Here is a 20,910-nt window from a genome sequence, read left to right as displayed (position 1 = left end):
AATCCCAGCTATCCCAGAGGCTGAAGCAGGAGAATCACTTGAACTCAGAAGACAGAGGTTACAGTGAGCCAAGATCGTGCCATTGCACTCCAGCCTGGGTGACAAGAGTGAAACGCCATCTCAGAAGGTCAAAAAAAAAAAAGCCTCCCAACCCACCTCTCTCCTTCCGCCTTTCACCCTGCCTGCATGCTACCTTCCACTCTCAAACATTTCAGAAAAAAAAAATTATATCCACAGAGAAAGAAAGTACAAATGGGGTGAAATGTTTGGGGAATCTGAGGGAAGAGTATATGGGAATTCTCTGTACTATTTTTGCAACTTTTCCATAAGTCTGGATTATTTCGAATTCAAGAGTTAAACAAAGGAAAAAAAACACACTATCTCCCTTTGTGAATCCATCCTGTCTTTCCCCTGGCAACTTAAGGACGCTCTCAACTAACACATCTATTTTTTCATGAACACTAAAAGAACTCTTGCCTAGTATTGACTTTCTGTGCTTGGCAGTAGAAGTGTGTGTGTGTGTGTGTGTGTGTGTGTGTATTTCATATATATGTGTGTATATATATGTGTGTGGTGTGTATGTATATATAGAGAGGGAGAAATATATATATGAGTATATATATAAATATATAGTATATTTACAATGGTAATGTGTATATATATAAATATATGTGTGTGTGTAGATATATATAATACATACCCCATAGCCTGTCCTTAACCAGTTCTAAATGTAGTCAGAAAAACACATACCTAAACAGAGAATTTCAAAATAACATGATGAATATTTTGATAGAGGGATGGGTTGCTATGGAACACGCTGCTAAGACACAAAACCTCCTAGATGGGACAATGAATGAACAAACTTTTGTACCTATAGGCACCCCTCTGATATCCCCTCAAACGTTTATAGTTATATGCATTTGCTTCCCCCAGGACCCCTATTTCATAAGGGTTAGTCCTAGAGCCTAGCAAGTTCCTACTACAGCTGGCACACATACGCCATTCAAGAAACAGTGGCGGAGTGAATGATGAGTTAAGAACCATTTGTCAGCCAGTGCTCAGTAATACAACATGCACTGGTATGCAAATTATATTTTTCTTGAAAGCAACAGCAGGATCACAAATTATCTTTCCAGAGAAAGCAAATCTCAAAAGCTTCTTTACCCTACTAAAGCACATTATAAGAAGCTCCCCTTATATAAAAGAAAACCTCCTCATTTGTTATCAATGGCGTGTAACCCTAATAAGCCTCCGACTCTGATGACACCTCTTCCGTCCCCAGGGCTAGATAAAGGAGGTTCCGGAAACCCTGGTAGTTGTGAAGGTGGCTCCCAGCTCTGACACTCTTGAACCCTGCGGGCACGGAGGTCACACAGCAGAAGAACAACCGAGGGAAGCATCATCAGGCTTCGAATATGTTTGAACCAGAGACGGCAAATAGGCTGCAGCCAACTGAAAACACCAGAGATTCATGGTGGCCACCTAAGGGGTTATGCTCTTAAAAAACAAAAATAAAAAATAAAAATTAAAAAATTAAGAAAGGAAGGGATCAAGAATCCATCAGGTCTGACTGAGACGTGTATCAGTGACTAACACCCCGTATGGCAAAAGTACTCCAGTGCGCTTTGGGTACTCACAGCTTCAGCAGTATTCAAAGGCGTGTGCTGCCCGAAGACTAAGCCACGGGAATACCCCCAGCAACACTGCCAGGAGAAACGTCTCACATGGATTAGGCTAGAAATACAGTTGTCTTTAACAAATTAACACTGAATAAATCCTGACTTATTAGAGCCTGTGAGAATGACATTCTCAATGATAATAGTTATCACTACAATCTCCAAACATCTGGGATCCTGCAGGGAGGAACTGTGACAGCACAGGCCACATGTCCAGAATGCTTCCCAGACTGCCTGTTAAAGAATAAAAAAAATGAAACCCCCTCTAAGAATGTCTTCACTCACATTTAGCCAGTTGTTCCTTTGTGTGCATCTCTGTGCTAAAATGGCCATTCTTCCCCACAGCCTGAAGTCATATGCTACAATAAATGAGACTCACATGAAGCCAGAAACGTGCAGATGCGAGGAAACCAACACAAACGAAATGGGCTGGAGAGTGTGGCCAGGAGGATGGTACTTCCCAGGAAGCAATTACTTCATCTCTGCCCATGAAGCAGGCAGTTGTCACTGTTCCCCAGGCCCACGCCAGCCACTCGAAGTACGTTCTAACCAAACTACCTCCAACAATCAACGTCAATACACCACAAAATTGGCTTCTGAAAGGACACCTTGCAACCAACAAGAAACTGTTAGCACAACTTTGACAAACTGTGCAACTAAAAACCTTGGAAAGGGATAAACACTGCCACATTTTGACTCCAATACTGTTACGTGGTAGCACTACAATAATTCACTGAAACAAAAGAATGAATGAGGAATATGTTTATATAGGAATCAGAGGAAGCATGACTAATCATTGAAAGAAATAGGTCAAGAAACTGCTAGGTTCAAATGCTACCGTGAGACACTGTCAGGGCCTTAGGGAAATTCACTTCTCTTGGTCCTGTTTCTAGGTTCATCAAAAACCAGCTTTGGACTAGGGAATCTGTTGCTTCCCAAACCTTCCTTCTGTGATTCCAGCCCAGATTTTAGGACTGCTCTCCCGCTTGGTATATGAAAGCCCTTTCTATGTATAATAGCAAGAGTATATTTCTGTGTTGAATGCGGTTTGGGACCTACTCTATGAGGCAGAATATCATCATGTAACTTTAAGCATGACAAGGCGCACTCTAGATAAGGATGACACATAAGATGTGGCCATACACCTATGCATGCCTGGCAGGGAGGTGGGGAAGTCTCATTTAATGAAGCCGGGGTGCCTGTTGCACCTGAACATTCTCAGTCCACATCAAGTTCACAATGTCCTTCTGACATCAAACCACAGGTATCACATACTTTTCCATACTTTCTACCCAAGATTAAAATATGCAGAGCACCGTGATAAAGACACCTCCATTCCCAGCATGTTGGCTCTCATTCTGTAGAATTACATACTTTCGGTGCAAATGGTGACCAGGTTCCAGCCGCAAGCAAGACTGGGCTCCGTGGGGACAGCCGGCCCTGCAGGAGCCACCACTCCTGTCGCCACAGTCTGATGCAGCTGCAGAGAAGCTGTGGCTGAGGCCATTCACTTTGTGAGAGAACCGCACAGGAGGGAAAAGGTAGGGAAGGTCGGGAAGAGGGCAATGTCATGCTTCTGAGCCCAAGCCAAGCCATCGCATCCCCTGTGACTTGCACGTATATGCCCAGATGGCCTGAAGTAACTGAAGAATCACAAAAGAAGTGCAAATGCCCTGTCCCACCTTAACTGATGACATTCTACCACAAAAGAAGTGAAAATGAAGTCCTTGCCTTAAGTGATTATATTATCTTGTGAAATTCCTTTTCCTGGCTCATCCTGGCTCAAAAAGCTCCCATACTGAGCACCTTGTGACACTCACTCCTGCCCGCCACAGAACCCCCTTTTGACTGTAATTTTCCTTTACCTACCCAAACCCTATAAAACGGCCCCACCCTTATCTCCCTTCGCTGACTCTCTTTTTTGGACTCAGCCCGCCTGCACCCAGGTGATTAAAAAGCTTTATTGCTCACACAAAGCCTGTTTGGTGGTCTCTTCGCACGGACGCGCATGACAGGCAGGTGCAGAGCCAGGAAAGGACCAGTGATGAGAACAGAAAGGAATGCGTCTCCCTGTACACACACTCGGATTTTATGACAATGTGCGCAGGGGGCTGAACTGGATGCCTGAGAACATTCCTCCAAGTTCTTTTGCTGATTTTCTAAATATTGGTGTAAAATCTGAACTCAGAAAAAATTTTTTTAAATCGCTTCAATCAACATCTTTGTCTAGTGCTCAGCATCATATTTACGTGATCATCTAGAAAACCAACTTCTGTTCTAAGGCTCACATACTCCTATAAAGTCCCAGAGATTTTACAAGGGAATGCACCTCTCATTCGCATCAAGAACACACACAACTACCGTTAAAGAAATGCTTAATTTGCTTAAATAATTTTTAAACACTCAGATTTGAAATACAACAGAGAAGACAACTTTTTGATAGCTCTGCGTTTCAACTGCGAACTGCGGGTGGAGAAAATAACCTGCCATGATTTCTAACCAGTCAACAACCTGTCTTCCCTGGCTGCAGTAGGAGCGATCTTTCTGAGCTCAGGATGAAAAAGACCCCAGCTGTTCAGGGGACAGATAGTCATCAGTTCTCAGCGGGCTTCCCGAGTCCCAAATCCCCATGTGATACGTGGAAGTAAAAAGCTATCAATGACCAAGCATCTGAACGCTTATCCCACCTCACCATCTGATTCTCCTGCCATGCAAATTTAAAATTCATAAGCCTACTATCAGAGAACAGAGTTGGTGCTGCATCTGTCTTCCTAAAATTACGGATAATTACCAGCCCACAATGGCTTCTAATCAGATTTGAGTAGTCCCTTAGACAGGAAGCTAAAGTGCCTCAGCCCTAAACTGAGAAGAAAACAGAAACTGGAATGTTCTAGGTTTGATTTTTTCCCCCTTGTTCTAAAGTGGCTGTTCACGAATCTCCTTCTACTGTCTTGTTTATAAAATGTATGAGAAAGAGGGAAATTCAAAGATATGATAGAAATGGCCACGTTTTCCAGGAACAAACTTCGTGAACATTATTTTAGGTGCTGGGCTTTTTCTCCACAAATTGTGAGCCTGGAGTACATTTTCTCCCTTGTGGTTACACATTCAGAGTCAAGGAAAGTGGCTTTAGCAGTAAAGAGGGGAGTGCACTGAGAAGTGACCGGACACTGAGAAGGATAGACAGGGACTCTACCTCGGTGGCCTACAGCATTCCTGGGCCTCCGCCTTTACTTTTCTATCTGTACAAGGGATCTAAAGGCCCGTGATTCTAGGCCACGACAGCTCTTCATACACACATACACTAACATCACACGCCTATGTGAAAAGTTGTGACACCTGGCTGATTTCCTGAAGAAGTTATCTTGTATCATTTCTACTCATGTACTCCACCTCCTTCCAGACAAGTATCTGAGGATGATGGGCTATCCCACAGCCATGTGTGTAACCTCTGCTGCTTACGATCCCTGTTCATATAGCATTTTCCAAAAGCATATGGTGTGAAGTGACAGAAGAAAGAAGAAGAAGGTTCTTTCAGCCCATTCATTCATTCATTCATTCAACAAATATTGACTGACTATCTACGTGCCAGGCACTGGTGATATAACAGCGAACATATATTTTTGTAGGTAGAGACAGACAACCAAAAAGTATGTTAAAGAGTGATCAACGCTGTAGAGGAAAATACACCAGGAAACAGGAAAGAAGAATACCCCTAGCCACCCTACACTGGGGTGACACTAGTGTTACAAAATGGAAACAGCGGCTGGGCGCGGTGGCTCACACCTGTATTCTCAGCTCTTTGGGAGCCTGAGGCAGGCAGATCACCTGAGTTCAGGAGTTCAAGATCAGCCTGACCAACGCAGTGAAACCTTGTCTCTACTAAAAACATAAAAATTAGCTGGATGTGGTGGGACACACCTGTAATCCCAGTTACTCAGGAAGCTGAGGCACAAGAATCACTTGAACCTGGGAGGCAGAGGTTGGAGTGAGCTGAGAGCATGCCACTGCACTCCAGCCTGGGTGACAGAGCAAGACTCTGTCTCAAAAAATGTAAAAATAAAAAAAAATGTAAACAGAGAATAAGATACCGAAAGAAAGAACATGAACGATTAATTGTAACAAAAGCCTTTGTAAACTAATACTTTCCTTCCTGCATCCTTGTCCCTTACAAATGGAAAAAAAGGGCGGAGAGGGGGTAGCATCCAAATGATGTTTTAAGATGGTTTCGGGTTTCAGATGTCTGACAGCCATACTCATGTACTTCAAGGAAAAAGCTCTAGCTCTATAAGCCATCTGGGCAATGGTTTAATGTCTTTTTTTTTTTTTTTTTTTTCAGAGGGTTTTAAAATACAGGAAAACGTGTGTGTTTATTTGGCTGCTCTGTGCCCGCACACGTGCAAACTCTGCTAACAGGTTTTTCCATGTTTTGCTGAATTTGCCAGCTTGCCATAAACAGGCTTCCAAGTCTTAATTGTCTATAAATAGCACAAACACCCAAAAATGCAAATCAAGACAAGCTGTCCCTTCCACTGCTGCTGCCATGATGACAGCGAGCGACAATTGGCCAAATCAATACTCGGAGACTGAAGCTGTCCGGCAGAGAGCACAGGGTCCACTGCTTTTCCCATAGCATTTAAAGAAACAAGCGGAAACGGCTCTCCACACAGGACAGACACATCCTTTGTTCTTTGAATCAATACTGCCAATGCCCAAAATACTTTCTCCATCACACTATCTATATGGAATTCAACTTCCTTCCAATAGCATGAGTAACACCAGTGATAGACTATGTTTAGCCATAGTGACCCATTAGCATTCTTTTTCCTCTAAAATGTTGAAATAATAACATTGAGTGTGCACTCACGAGGTGCCAGGCTCTGAGTTTGATCTCGTCTAGTTCTCATTGAAATCCTGTAAGATCAGTACCATATTCTCTCATTTTTCATAGATGAGGAAACTGAGGCATAGAAAGGCTAAGTAAGTTGTCCATGGTCACAGGTTATTTAGAAACTTTTCTTCAAACTTTCAAAAGTTAACTACTGCCACTATTACAAATGGGTTTTTGTTTGTTTGTTTGTTTGTTTTTTTGGGGACAAGGTCTTGCTCTGACCAGGCTGGAGTGCAGTGGCGTGATGATGGTTAACTGCAGCCTCGACTTCCCAGGCTCAAGTGATTCTCGCACCTCAGCCTCTCCAGTAGCGGGGATTACAGGCAGGAGCCACCACACCTGGCTAATTTTTTAATTTTTATTTTTTGTAGGAATGGGGTTTCACCATGTTGCCCAGACTGGTTCCAAACTCTGGGCTCAAGACATCCTCCCAGGTCGGCCTCCCAAAGTGCTGGGATTACAGGTGTAAGCCGCTGTGCACAGCCCTACAAATGTGACTCATACAAAGTCAGAGCAGTGAGCAGGAAGAGAACAGAGACTTCAGCCAGTCTCCTGGCTGTGGCAACACCATATCCCTCCTCCATACCGTAATGTGTCTACACCCACCAAGCTCCTAGACGTTGAAAGCAGGCCAGCTCAGAGACAAAACAGCAGTCAAGAAAGAGAAGATGCAGACACACGTCTTGATTTCAGCTCGAGCGTGCCTCTCTGCCCTGCAGCTGCACAGGCAGAAACCAGGGGCCGTGAGTCTCAGGCAGTGTGTTTGGTTCCTGGCAGGTAATCTTTTGGGAGACCATCCCATACAATTAGTGTTACACTTCTCAAAAAGGAAGTTTGACTTTTATAGAAAAATCGATTCCTTTTGGGAGAAAGGCCTAATAAAACCACAAAAGGATAATACATTCATACAACAACAAATTCAATTCATCTGTCACAAACTGAAATCCCAAAGCCCTCTGGGCACACAGTTGCTTTTCTGAGCTGAAATTCAACTCCAGTTGAGAAACAGGTCAACTTTTCTAAAAAGATTTCTTTTTCACATGCCTTCAATAAAAATTCCTTTCCCTCACTTGTCATTTTCCAGATTTAATGGCTCTGTTGGCCTTCCTCTCATTCAGGCTGTGAACACTGACTGCATGTCTACTACCGCCCGAACTCCAAGGGAGGCACCCTAGGGAACACAGATGACCGCAGCACAGCGACACCCTCAAGGAGCACACACGGGGAAGGCAGAATGATACAATCGCAGACTTCACACAGAAAAGAACGTGCCATCCATACCCCGTCCCATTTCTAGAAAACAACGATGCTGACTTAGTAACATTTATCAAACAGCTTGCAGTGTGGAGGCAGGCACGAGGGGGCCCCGGGGCGTGCAAGCAACGTGGAGACAGGAGACGCCCCCACGCAAAAGAGCCAGCCTGGGGGCCTGCAGAAATGCCCATGCATCTGGGAAGAGGGAGAGAGGACAAAATACTTAAATGCTCCAAAATGAATAGAAACCTCCCAAGAACTTCCCCCGAAATGAGGCAGGGATTTACAAAAGACCAAACCGAGCATGCGCAATTACCTGAGCATAGCGCCACCAGGGCAAGCTATCAAGGAAGAAACAGGGTCACTAGAAGCCTGAGCCTCTACTCCCAGCTCTGCAACTCATTCACCTTGGTGAAGGCTCTTAGCTTCTGTGAGCCACAAGAGAATCATGGAAAAACAGAAGATATGAAAGTGCTCTACCTTTTTCACAGAACTGCTGAGGGAATAAAATCAGATAACAGATTTTAAAATTCTCTGTGAATTACGAAGCAAAATGCAAACGTATGAAATCATTCTTACCATTAATAACAGCACTGTAAAATTAAGAGCAGAGTTAAGACCACAGCATTTTCCACCCCCCGACTCCCGAGAGAAATAGTGAGTCCAGCTGATGTATTTGGGCAACCGCAGTATCTAGGCTTTGAGAGCCTCAAACCGCTCATGAACTCTGACAGTATCACTCCAGTCCAGTGCTCATTAAGTTCTCCAAGACAGCCAACTGACATAGAATACTACAGCTTTTTCAGCTGGGCTTGAAGCCCTCCAAGCTCACCGCACAGCTAAACAATGAAGAGGTTTTCTGCCACTAGACTCAAAAGCTGGCTTTTGTAAATTCCCATAGAAAGAACATTCAAGGCCAGGCATCTCGGCACATGCCTGTAATCCCAGCAATTTGGGAAGCCGAGGCAGGAGGATCACCTGAGGTCAGAAGTTCAAGAACAGCCTGGCCAATATGGCAAAGCCTCATCTGTACTAAAAATACAAAAATTAGCCAGGCATGCAGGTGGGAACCTGTAATCCCAGCTACTCGGGAGGCTGAGGCAGGAAAATCGCTTGAACTCAGGAGGCCAAGGTTGCAGTGAGCTGAGATCATGCCATTGCACTCCAGCCTGGGCGACAAGAACGAAACTCCATCTCAAAGGAAAAAAAAAGAAAGAGCATTCTTTTTTGCTGATGTTAAATTTCCTGTGCTTAACCCAGAGAAATCATACAACACTGAAATCCTGAAAAACATATCATAAAAAGCATTTAGTGACTGAAAAGACATTCAATATAACCTGTAACAGTGAGTTCCCCTCCTCTTTCCAGCCAGCTCCACTAACGCTGTGACACTTAACAATGCTTTCACTAACACAGAGGAAAATTAATAGGACCGCTTACCCCTCTCAGCTGACAGCTAAACCACTGTTTCTCCCTGGGCTCACTAAAGATGACCTTACCCAAAACCAGGCTGCAATGACCCTGTAGATGTTGATTAACGATTTCAAAATTCCCATATTCTTTGTCCACTCCTAAGGAAGATGAACGGAAGCCAGGTGTCTCCAAGTCAGAACTAACAGAGGCCTTAAACATCAGATGGCCCGTTCCCTTCTTTGACAACCGGGGGATCTAAAGCTGAGATTATGGAATAAAACAGCCCGTTTAATAACAAAGCGAAAACCAAAGCCTAGTCACCCAACCTCTGGTCCAAAACTCCTGCAACAACCCAGCACCCATACAGGATGAGTCTCCCTAACTGGAAACTCTGAAATCCTCAACTTTTGAGTGTCGAGGTGATGCTCAATGAAATGTTCATTGGAACAGCTCAGACTCTGGATTTTTGAATTCAGGATGCTCAACCAGCAGGTATAATGCAAATATTCAAAAATCCAAAAAAGGAAAAAAATCTGAGACACTTCTGATTCCAAGAAGTTTGGATGAGGGATATTCAACCTGCATTTTTTTTTTTCTCTCTAATGAAGGAAATTAAAAACGAGGCCCGAGCAAAGTCATTCAATCCATACTAAAGTCATTCAATAGTTTAATTAGTACCCATTTAAAGTTAAATGCTACCCGCAGATATTTAAAAGGATGAATACATACATGACTATAATCCCAGAACTTTGGAAGACCGAGGCGGGAGGATCACCTGATGTCAGGAGTCCAAGACCAGCCCAGCCAGCATGGTGAAACTCCATCTCTACTATAAATGCAAAAATTAGCCAGGCGTGGTGGCACACACCTGTTATCCCAGCTACTCGGGAGGCTGAGGTACGAGAATCGCTTGAACCTGGGGGGAGCACGTTGCAGTGAGCCGAGATCACACCACTGTACTCCAGCCTGGACCACAGAGCAAGACTCTGTCTCAAAAAAAAAAAAAAAAAAACGAAAGAAAAAAGAGAATTTAAATTGTGTTTTCACATGGAGCCCATGTTCCCAGAACACAAGCCCTGCTCTATGCTCCAAGGGCACACAGGGTGCCCCTTTATCTAATACTCACTGTATTCCATGGCAGCCATTAGCACGCATCTGTCCATCGCACTAGACTTCCTGCACATGAGGCAGGGATCATATATTATTACCTTTCTGTCCCCAGTGTCTGGCCTAGAAGACACTCAGCAAATGATTCCTGAACTAAGTCAGTTACTAAGATATGTTAAACTTGTATTAACAAAATTGATTTAATAAGTTTGTCAATGCAGCCTTCATACCACACAGCTTAAATCTCAACCTGCGGATTTATCTTGTGTACTGCTAGATTATCACCTATTAACATTCAGGAGGCACCTAGTATGTGCTAGGCATTACTAATTGCTGGGGACCTAGCAGTGACAAAACAACATTCCTTGTTCAAAGAGAAGTTCTAATATAAAGAGGAATAGAAGGAACATGCTAGATTGATGAGAGAGATAAGAAAAGGACAGGCTGCCGTGGGAAGCACCTGGTCTTGTCTGGATGGTACATAGTTAACGAAGTCTGAGTGCTTCATACAGCATAAGGTCATCTCCTCCAAAAAGCGAATGAAGCTTTGATTCCCCAGTACCAAAAGTCATCATAAAGATGTGCACAGCCATATGCTTAGTGTAGGAAGTGAAACCAAACAAACAAACAAAGCTCCAACTTCCAGAGGCAACGGTCCAATTATGAAATCCTCTGGTTACGTTCAATTGAAATTCAAGGTATTCAAGAGGCCAATATTTAAGTGATAAATAAACCCAACCACGTAAAACTAAAGTAGTCTTTGGTTCAAGGGGTAAGGGTATAGTACCTTTTACAAATTTATTAGCTCTTAATATTTACATTTAAATATGATGATGATGGTGTAATAATAACTTTACTGAGTAGTTACTATGTGTTAGGCACCAAACTAAGCACTTTACACACACATTTGCATGATCCTGTGAGATGATCATGACCCCCTGTCATCCCATTTCATAGATGAAAGTCAGGTTTATATAAGCTTAAAAAGTTGCCCCAAATGACACAGCTAGTTAGCAAAACCCAGGCAGCCTGACTCCATAGGCCTTGTTTAAAGAAGTAATATTTATAAACTGTCCAGCACAGCGGTGGTACAAACAAGAGTTCAATAAATGCCTAAAGAGTACTTCATACCCAAAATCGTTTCCCGCCAATCAAACTAGACTTACTCTGGTTCTACATAACCAACTGTCAAATTATTTTTCCATGAAGAAAAGGTGGAATGGGTAGAGATCAGAGTAGAGTGAGTAACTGGTAAATATACTTCATGACAGGTAATAACAGGATGTGACATTTAGGCTGTTTCCACATTTGTTTGCATAACACTTTTTCACAGTTCTAAAGCACAAGAACCATTCTAAGCTGGTGAAAGCATAAGGCATGTCTATGATCCAGGACTCCAATTCACTGTGGATCAGGGCATCTCAACCTTTACTCAACCTTTACAGTATATCAGAACCACCTGGGGGTTTTTAACAGCACTATACCTGCCCAGGCTCCATTCCTGCAGATTCTATTTCAACTGGTCTGGAGTAAGCACACATGCTTTTTTCACAGCCCCCCAGATGCAGCTAGGTTTGCAAACCACTGTCCAAGATGCTCTCACACTTCCTCTCAGTTCAACACACACTCACTGAGATTCTAAGCACTATGAATTGGGCTAAGTTAACAAGTCAGGCTCCACTCCCTAATAATATAGACAAAGAAACCAAGATCAGAGATTTATTCCAGTCCAAACCAAACAAATTGCCGGGTGAAAAAAATGCCCTGGCATAGTTTGTCATACAAAACAACTTCCTGCATCTTCCCAGTCAGTAGCCTAGAGACTGACTCTGAGCCATGAGAATTCAGAATCAGGGGAAAATGCCAGTCTGAGGCATCTGCCACACTCCTAGCACACCCCCAAAAGCGCCCGGCTACATTTCACATCCACTGTCCTAACAGGGGTCGAAATAGAGAAGAGCAGTGCAATACAGAAAACAGAGCCAGCTGGGTGCCAAAAGGCTGGGGAATTCCAGTCCTAGCCCTGCTACCAATCGGTCTACTCACTTCTCTCTGGTTCTGGTGTGGCCAACAGTTACGCGAGAGGTTGAGACATAAAAGCACAGATGTCAGGCAAGCTCCAACATCCAAAATACATAGAAATTAAAAAGCATTAAGCTGATATCAAGGAATGTATAGCATCAACCAGAAAAGTATCTGAAGTATTCGTTTTCCCATTCTTAAGAAATCAAAAGTGGAAGCAGAAAATTGAGCAATCAGCCTACCAAGTTGACTGGGGCAACAGAATACACTCCCGGATTCTGCTCACAACAGCGGGGGTGACAGACCAAAAGGAGAACTGCAGAGCGTCCCTCTCTCCTCTGTCCACCCATGCCACCAGTACGTGAGTGCGTCCACACGCAGCGCCCAGTCTCCTGTTCCACTGATGCCGGCGTCCACTCACCACAAGCCTACTAAGTGCCACATGTGCTACGATGCTCCCTCATCTCATCACCATAGACATCCCTGCTGGAGGTGAGTATGTGACAGACAAAAATCACGGAGGCCAAGGGAGGTTGAGACCCGCGTTCCCACTGCAGTGAGGGTGTGCTTGAGAGGGACCCCACGGCTGGGCCCTCCATGCCGCTCTACTCACTAATCACTCCCAGACCAGAGCAGCGAGGGGGAATTTTCTTCCTCTCACTATTTTCAGCCCCTTGGCTGACCCAGCATTCCCCAGAAAGCTATCGAGTTCTGGCAGCTCTGAGACCACAAAGCCATAAACGCACGGGACACACAGCCCATCTGTCTCTAATGGGTCTTTTACTTGTCATGCTGGTCATTTCTAAGAGCAGATGGGTTAAGAAAGACTTGGCAAGTTACCACGAAATGACCCCTCCACTCTTCCCTGGGGGAAGGCTGACTAGCGAGCAGTCAGGCCGGCTTTCTTCCCCCACTCCCTGCATTCCTGTCCTCAAGGAGCCACAGACAATCCCACCAAATATAAGCAGGAGACAGCCACCTCCTTCCTACAGCTGGAGGGGGGAAGGGTCCTCTCGGGCCTTTCTAACTGCATGAAAACCAAACTGTGAGCTGTACTGACCCGGGCCTCACCCATGTTGCAGGCGTGTACAACCCAGGTGCCCAGTGGTATCATCAGGCAGAACTACGAATGTGCTTTCCATCGTTTTCATACAATGATTCCAGAACCGCTATCCACACAGCTCCACTTCTCACACATACGACGTGCTTCACGGATTACACAGCATGTTCACCATGGCCCTCATCTGCTCCTCCCAGCAGCCTTGTGTGATCCCTTGATGATGCTTCCTCATACTGAGGTTTGAAACCAAAACTTTCCCAAGAACATCCAGCTAGTGTTAGAACCAGGATATGAGGGCTTCTGATTCTAGAACGAGTATTTGTGCCACTATTCCACATGGGCCCCTCCAGGGATTTCTGCCTGATCTTAAAATGCAGACAGCAAATCTGTCTCTCTACAGTCCTGAGGTTCCCTATAGACAAGACGTCAAACTTCTAACAGAAAGCTTGTACTTATTTGGAAGGCTACCTGGGATATTTCTTTTAAGTTAGTTTGTTCATGTTTTGGAAAGATTGTTCCAATGGCAATGCGGGGCATGAAGTGTAGAAAGGATTCCATGATGAGGCAGAGAAACAATTCGGTGGCTCTTACAATGGTTCCAATGAGGCATGAGGCTCAAGCAGAAAGGACAGAGGGAAAATGCATTAGAAAGAAATGCAAAATGAAGTCCACTCAGTCCCAGGATGGAAAAAAGGGGATTAAGCATGATGGTGGTTTCCAGGTTGAAAGACTGATGAACAAGGACGTCATTAACTACTGCAGAGTGGTATCTGGGGCCTGGGTGCATCAGTTTGTTTAACCATTCACCTGCTGAGCAGTCTCCGGGCTGTGTCCAGTTTCTAGACTTTATAAATAATGCTGCTATGAACAGATACATATAGGTTTTTGTGTGAACATAAGTCCTCATTTCTCTGGGATAACTGCCCGTGAATGTGAGTGCTGCCTCCTACAGCAATTGCAGGTTTAGTTTTTTAAGAAACTGTCAAGCTGTTTTCCAGAATGGCTGTACCATCTTCCATTCCCACCAGCCAAGTGTGAGTGATTCCGTTTCCCCGCATCCTCACCAGCATTGCTCTTGTTACTACTTTTTATTTTAGGCATTCTGATAGGTGTGTAGTGACGTGGCTTTAGTGTGCATTTTCCTGATGGCTCATGATGTTGAACATCTTTTCATGAGCTTATATGTTATCTGAAATGTCTCTTCAGGTTTTTTATTCATTTTCAAACTAGATGACTTGGTTTCACTGCTGAATTTGGATAGTTGTTTATATATTATAGATATGAGTCCTTCATCAGACATGTGGTTTGCAAATAGTTTCTCCCAGTCTCTAGCTCCTCTTTTCATCTTTATTTTGCATTTTACATTTTAGTCCATGATCCATTTTGAGTTAATTTTTGTACGAGGTATGAGGTTTCGATCAGAGTTCAGGTTTTTTTCCTATGAATAATCAGGTAGCCAGTAACTTTTTTTTAAGAGACAAGGTCTCACTCTGTCAGCCAGGCTGGAATGCAAAGACAGGATCAGAGCTCACTGCAGCCTCGACTCCTAGACTCAAGTTATCCTCCAGCCTCGACTCCTGGGCTCAAGTTATCCTCCTGCCTCAGCCTCCTGGAGTAGCTGAGACCACAGGCAGGTGCCACCATGACCAGTTAATTTTGTTAGTTTTTGTAGAGACAGGGTCTTGTGCCATGTTCCCCAGGCTGGTCTGGAACTCCTAGGCTCAAGTCATCATCCCACTTATATGGGGCCAGGCAGTGGCACATGCCTGTAATCACAGCACTTTGGGAGGATGAAGCAGGAGAATCACTTGAATCCAGGAATTCCAGACCAGCCTGAGCAACAGACGGAGGCCCTATCTCTGCAAAATATTTTAAACATTAGCTGGGCATGGTGTTGTACACCTGTGGTCCCAGTTACTTGGGAGGCTGAGGTGGGAGGATCTCTCAAGCCTATGGGGCTGAGGCTGCAGTGAGCCGTGATCGCACCACTACACTCCAGCCTGGGAGAAAGTGAGACCCTGTCTCCAAAAAAAAAAAAAAAAAAGCTAGAGCATCACCCATATTAAAGACACACATTGTCTTTTTGAAAATTTAATTACAGTTATATAATGGACATGTAAAATGTCCAGTTTGAAAGGTTGAAACATATATAACTCTAAGTATTCTTACCTTAAAATTCTGATTCCTCCCTAAGGTATCGCATACTGTTTACATAAGTATCACAACGCCTGGACAACAACTAAAAATGTGTACGAGGGAGAAAAATGATCATATATGCCTATTAATTAAGGTACATTTCCCCCTTATTACATAAAAAAGTCATCACGGCAAACCCCTGTGACTGTATCTAAAGCAAGCCTACAGTTTTACTTCTCCGTATTATAAAATGCAAGGCTACAATTCAAATACTAAACACTTCCTGAAGCCAACTGTAGTTTACTTAAAATAAATGCCTAGGGTCTATATCAAAAATATGAAAAAGCTAGCTACTTCATAGCCATTCCAATCTAAGTTCAGCTTTTCTTTTTTAATTGACACATAATTGTGTACTATACATATGTATGAAGTACACAGAGTGATGTTATAATACATGTAATGTATGTGATCAGCATAATTAGCATGTCCACCATCTCAAACATTTATCATTTCTTTCTGTTGGAACGTTCAATGCCCTTTCTCCAATTATCTGGAACTATATATATATATATATTTTTTTTTTGAGACAAAGTCTGGCTCTGTTGCCCAGGCTGGAGTGCAGTGGTGTGATCTCAGCTCACTGCAACATCTGCTTCCTAGGTTGAAGCTATTCTCCTGCCTCGGCCTCCTTGGTAACTGGGGTTACAAGGCACCCACCACTATGCCTGGCTAATTTTTGCATTTTTAGTAGAGATGGGGTTTCTCTACACATTGGCCAGGCTTGTCTCAAACTCCTGACCTCAGGTGATCTACCCACCTCAGCCTCCCAAAGTGCTAGGATTACAGGTATGAGCCACCACACCCAGCCTGAAACTATATATTCTTGTTAACTATAGTCATCCTATGTTATAGAACACTAGAACTTTTTCCTATCCAGCTATAATTTTGTATTCTTTAACAAATTTCTCCCTATCTGCCTCTTCCCCGACCCTTCTCACCCTCTAGGATCCTCTGTCTACTTTCAAATTCCATGAGATCCACTCCTTTTTGCCTTCCACATAAGTGAACATGTGCTGTGTAACTTTCTGTCCCTGGCTTATTTCATAATATCTTCCAGTTCCATCCATGTTGCTGAGAATAACAGGACTTCTTCCTGTGTTATGGCTGAATAGTACTCCACTGTGTATAAATACCACATTTTCTCTATCCATCATCTGCTGTTGGACACCGAGGCTGATTCCTTATCTTGGCTATGGTGAACAGTGCTGTAGGAATAGAGGTGCGGATGCCCCTCCGACACTGATTTCCTTTTCTTTGGGTATCTACACTGTAGTGGGACTGCTGGATCACACTGTGAAGTCATTTGCAGTTTTCTGAGGAACCTCCATACTGTTTGCCATAGTGGGTGCCCTAGCTTACTCTTACTCTTTTTCTTTTTTTCTCTTCGAGACAGAGTCTCACTGTTACCCAGGCTGGAACACAGTGGTGCAATCTCGGCTTGCTCACTGTAGCATCCGCCTCCAGGGTTCCAGTAGTTCTCATGCCTCAGCCTCCTGAGTAGCTGGGATTATGGGCGCCCACCACTGCACCTGGTAAATTTTTGTATTTTTTAGTAAAGATGGGGTTTCACCACGTTGGCCAGGCTGGTCTTGAACTCCTGGGCTCAAGTGACCCACCCACCTCAGCTGCCCAACAGTGCTGGGATTACAGGTGTGATCCACCGCTCCCAGCTAATTTTTGTGTTTTTAGGAGAGATGGGGTTTCACCATGTTGGCCAGGCTGGTTCAAACTCCTGACATCAGGTGATCTGCCCGCCTCGGCCTCCCAAAGTGCTGAGATGTCAGCGTGCGCCCCGCGCCCAGCCAGCTGCTCTAGTGCACACCCCCCTACAGTGTGTAAGAGCTCCCTTGTCTCCATAGCCTCACCAGCACTTGCTATTTTTTGTCTTTTTGATAATACTCATCCTAACAGGTGAGATGATACCTCACTGTGGTTTTGATTTGCATTTCTCTGATTATAAGTGATACTGAGCATTTTTCTCACATATTTTTTGGCCATTTGTATGTCTTCTTTAAAGAAATGTCTGTTTTATTGGGTGTGGTGACACAAACCTGTAAGCCCAGCACTCAGAACGCTAAGGCAGGAGGACAGCTTGAGCCTAGACCAGCCTAGGCAGCATAGCGAAACCCTAGCGCCAAAAAAAAAAAAAAAAAAAAAAAAAAAAAAGGAAGAAGAAGAAGAAGAAGAAAAAAGAAATATCTGTGTCTGTTCAGCTTTTTGACCTCCAAAAATTAAGAGCCCATTTTGGAATCTGACAACCTGCCTGATTCAGAGACAATCTGTGTTTGGTTCTACTCTGCTACTTCCTATGTGACTTTGGGAAGTTCCCTTAGCCAATTTGAGCTCAACTTCCTCAACATTAACCAGGAATAAGTACCACCTGCCTCTGTTGGTTAATGCTGAGGACTGAAAGGAGAACCTCCACAACGCCACTTGACAATGCCGCCTGGCAGAAACCCTTCAATGCGGGACTGGTAGGATCATCTGAAGCTAAGTGCAACTTTCCTTTCCACTGTCCCAGGCTCACTCTGCGTACGATTAGCAAGGAATAGCGAATAAAGGAAACCAAAATAGTTGCTTAATTTTTAATAAGAAATTTTTCAAAAGTGGGGATGGTGGCAAAATAGGACGGAGAGGAGGGGAAGGAAAAGCAGCCGGACACAAGTTCTAGTCCAGGGCTCATCCCCGGCCTCCTCACTCAGGAAATCACCAGTCCCCACCTCCTGGGGAGGGGTACTTTCTCTGCTGGCTTCACCCACATGGAAGGCACTGCCACAGGTGTTCAGAAACCAGGAGCACCTTGAAATGGGCAATGTGCTTTGGGTAGGAGACCTACAATTTCCCCAAAGAAACCACGGCACAAAAGTGACCCACACAGGAGGTACCAACGGCTGTAAATACTTGGTGGCAAAAACTGATGTCATACCTTCTGTACAGGAGACACACACCCAAATAAAACTTGCCAAAATAGCAGAGAAAAAAATACAGCAGACAGCCAGTGCCATTCTGTTACAGAAATATTTATATCCCAAAGCCAGGGTCCTCTCTGGAACACTGTCTTTATTTCCACGTTTCATGGAAGATGTTTGAGTGCACTCACGTGTGTCTCAACAAACTTCCAGTCCCTGCTCTAAACCCTGTGGCTCCTCAGCAAAACCCAAAAACAAGTATCAGTTTTCCTTCTAAATGGGAAATTTCCTGACCTAGCGAACCCAGCATCAAATCCACTTATTATGAGATAGCTGATTACAGGCGAAGCCCTCTAGTCCCAGGATGACTCCCCTCCTGCAGGAGCGGGAGGGATGGGCATAGCACTGGCCTGCCAGACCACATCTCCAGGCAGTTTGCAACCATGGCTGCTCAGCTGAGCCATGATAAAAATCAAAACCAAGTATCTCTGAAAAGTGTACATGTCAAGAACCAGACCTCGGACCAGACTCAGCAGAAATGGATGTTGCAAGGTTTGTTCAGAGACCTCCTCTCCATGCCCCCTCTCCCCGGGACCTCCCTCCTTGCACTAGGAGCCCAGGGCCAATGGATCGCTCCCTTACCTCTAGCGCAGAGCATTTTCAGAACCAGCTCCCAGACTGTACCAGACCCTGAAATGTATTCACTGAATGCACTATTTCTTGAAATGATCATAAATCAACTGACTATAACAACAACTGTTTTAAAAGTGTTCTCTCTCTCTCTCTCTCTCTCTCTCTCTCTCAGGAATCGTGCCATGAGTTTGAGCAAGCAGCTTTGCTTCTCTCTACTGCAATTCTATCATTTGCAAAATGTTAACAATTACTGTGTTCACCCATAGCATTGTTGTAAAAAGCCTTAAGACCCACTTCATGTAGCCTGCCTGGAGCACAGACCCTGTCACATGGTAAATGCCCACTGAAGGTGAGTTATCTGTAGCTATTATTACCTGCCACTCCAGCGAACAAAAGGAGTCGATCCGGCCTCATCGTATCACCATGAAATGATGTCCATGCCGACTACGCAGTGAGAATAGGGGAACTCAATGTTGATCAGGTACTATTTTGTTTTTTACAGTGTGTACATACACATTTGTAGGCACACTGGAAAAGATCTGGAAGGAAATACACCCAGTGTTAATAGTGACTACCCCAAAGATACATTCATCCAAACACACAACAGAAAAACACTCACTATCTTTCTGACTTCCATATCATTTGAACTATTTTCAATAAGCGTCTATGGCTTTTGTAAAGTTTTTGAAAGGAATTTATTGCATTTTTTTCTGGAGAAACAAGCAGGAGCATGAAAAAGGTGGAAACAGAAGGTTAAATGGAATGGGACTCAATGGAATTGAGTCCCAGCCAGGTTCAGCAGGTACAGGAACCACGCATCTCTCACTACAACTCAACACCAGCTCTCTCTTCTCTTGGTCCAACGGTCCAAGACTTAGAGATAAAATGTTTATTGTGATCACATCAATCACACCAAGGAGCTTGGAACCACCCTTCCAAACTCCTCTGGTTCTGTGTACCTGCCCGGGGCTGTTAGCTTTCCTCCTGTGTCTTTGGCTGGCCTGTAATCCCCTAGTGGTGGAAATGCACCGTGACACTTAGCCATCATCCCCACAACACTCAGCACCACAGAGAGACCAGGGCAGTGATGCCCACTTGGACTGTGATTCTACTTATAAAGAAAAGGACCAGGGGCCAGATGCGAATTGTCTTTGGTAACTCACCAGCTGTTGCTTGAACCAGAACAAAGCCAGGTCTCCTGATGCCCAGAAAAGAGCTAGTGCCTGTCCCACTGGAAACGTGGTGAAAATGTTTTGCTTGCTGTGAAAAGATGCACTACTGGAGAAGATGGGTGCAACTTCTCATGGAGACACTCAGCCCAGATCACCAGGAAACAGGGCTGCTGGATGAGACACTTGGCCCAGATCACCAGGAAACAGGGCTGCCGGATGAGACACTCGGCCCAGATCACCAGGAAACAGGACTGTTGGATGAGACATGGGGCCCAGATCACCAGGAAACAGGGCTGCCGAAAGAGACACTCAGCCCAGATCACCAGGAAACAGGGCTGCCGAATGAGACACTCGGCCCAGGTCACTAGGAAACAGGGCTGCCAGATTAGACACTAAGCCCGCCCACCGGAAAGGAAATCTGGATGGGCAATGGAGGGAAATTCACACAGCCCAATGACAGCAACAGCATGAACAAAACAAAAAATACCTGACTGGAAAGCCATAGCCTGGCTAGCAGATTCGAAACAGAGCCACAATCCTAGCAGCACATATCACTGCAACACAGAGCTTCAATCAG

The 20,910-nt window shown here is 44.4% G+C and overlaps 1 pseudogene; it reads right to left on the bottom strand.

The window, feature by feature from the left end:
• Positions 1-20,514, bottom strand: part of LOC139361072 (SH3 domain and tetratricopeptide repeat-containing protein 1-like) — a 39,390-nt pseudogene extending 18,876 nt beyond the window's left edge.
• Positions 20,515-20,910: the final 396 nt, after the last annotated feature.

This window comes from Macaca nemestrina (genome assembly GCF_043159975.1).
Source record: "Macaca nemestrina isolate mMacNem1 chromosome 4 unlocalized genomic scaffold, mMacNem.hap1 SUPER_4_unloc_7, whole genome shotgun sequence".
NCBI lineage: Eukaryota > Metazoa > Chordata > Mammalia > Primates > Cercopithecidae > Macaca > Macaca nemestrina.
This window is presented reverse-complemented; position numbering and strand designations above follow the sequence as displayed.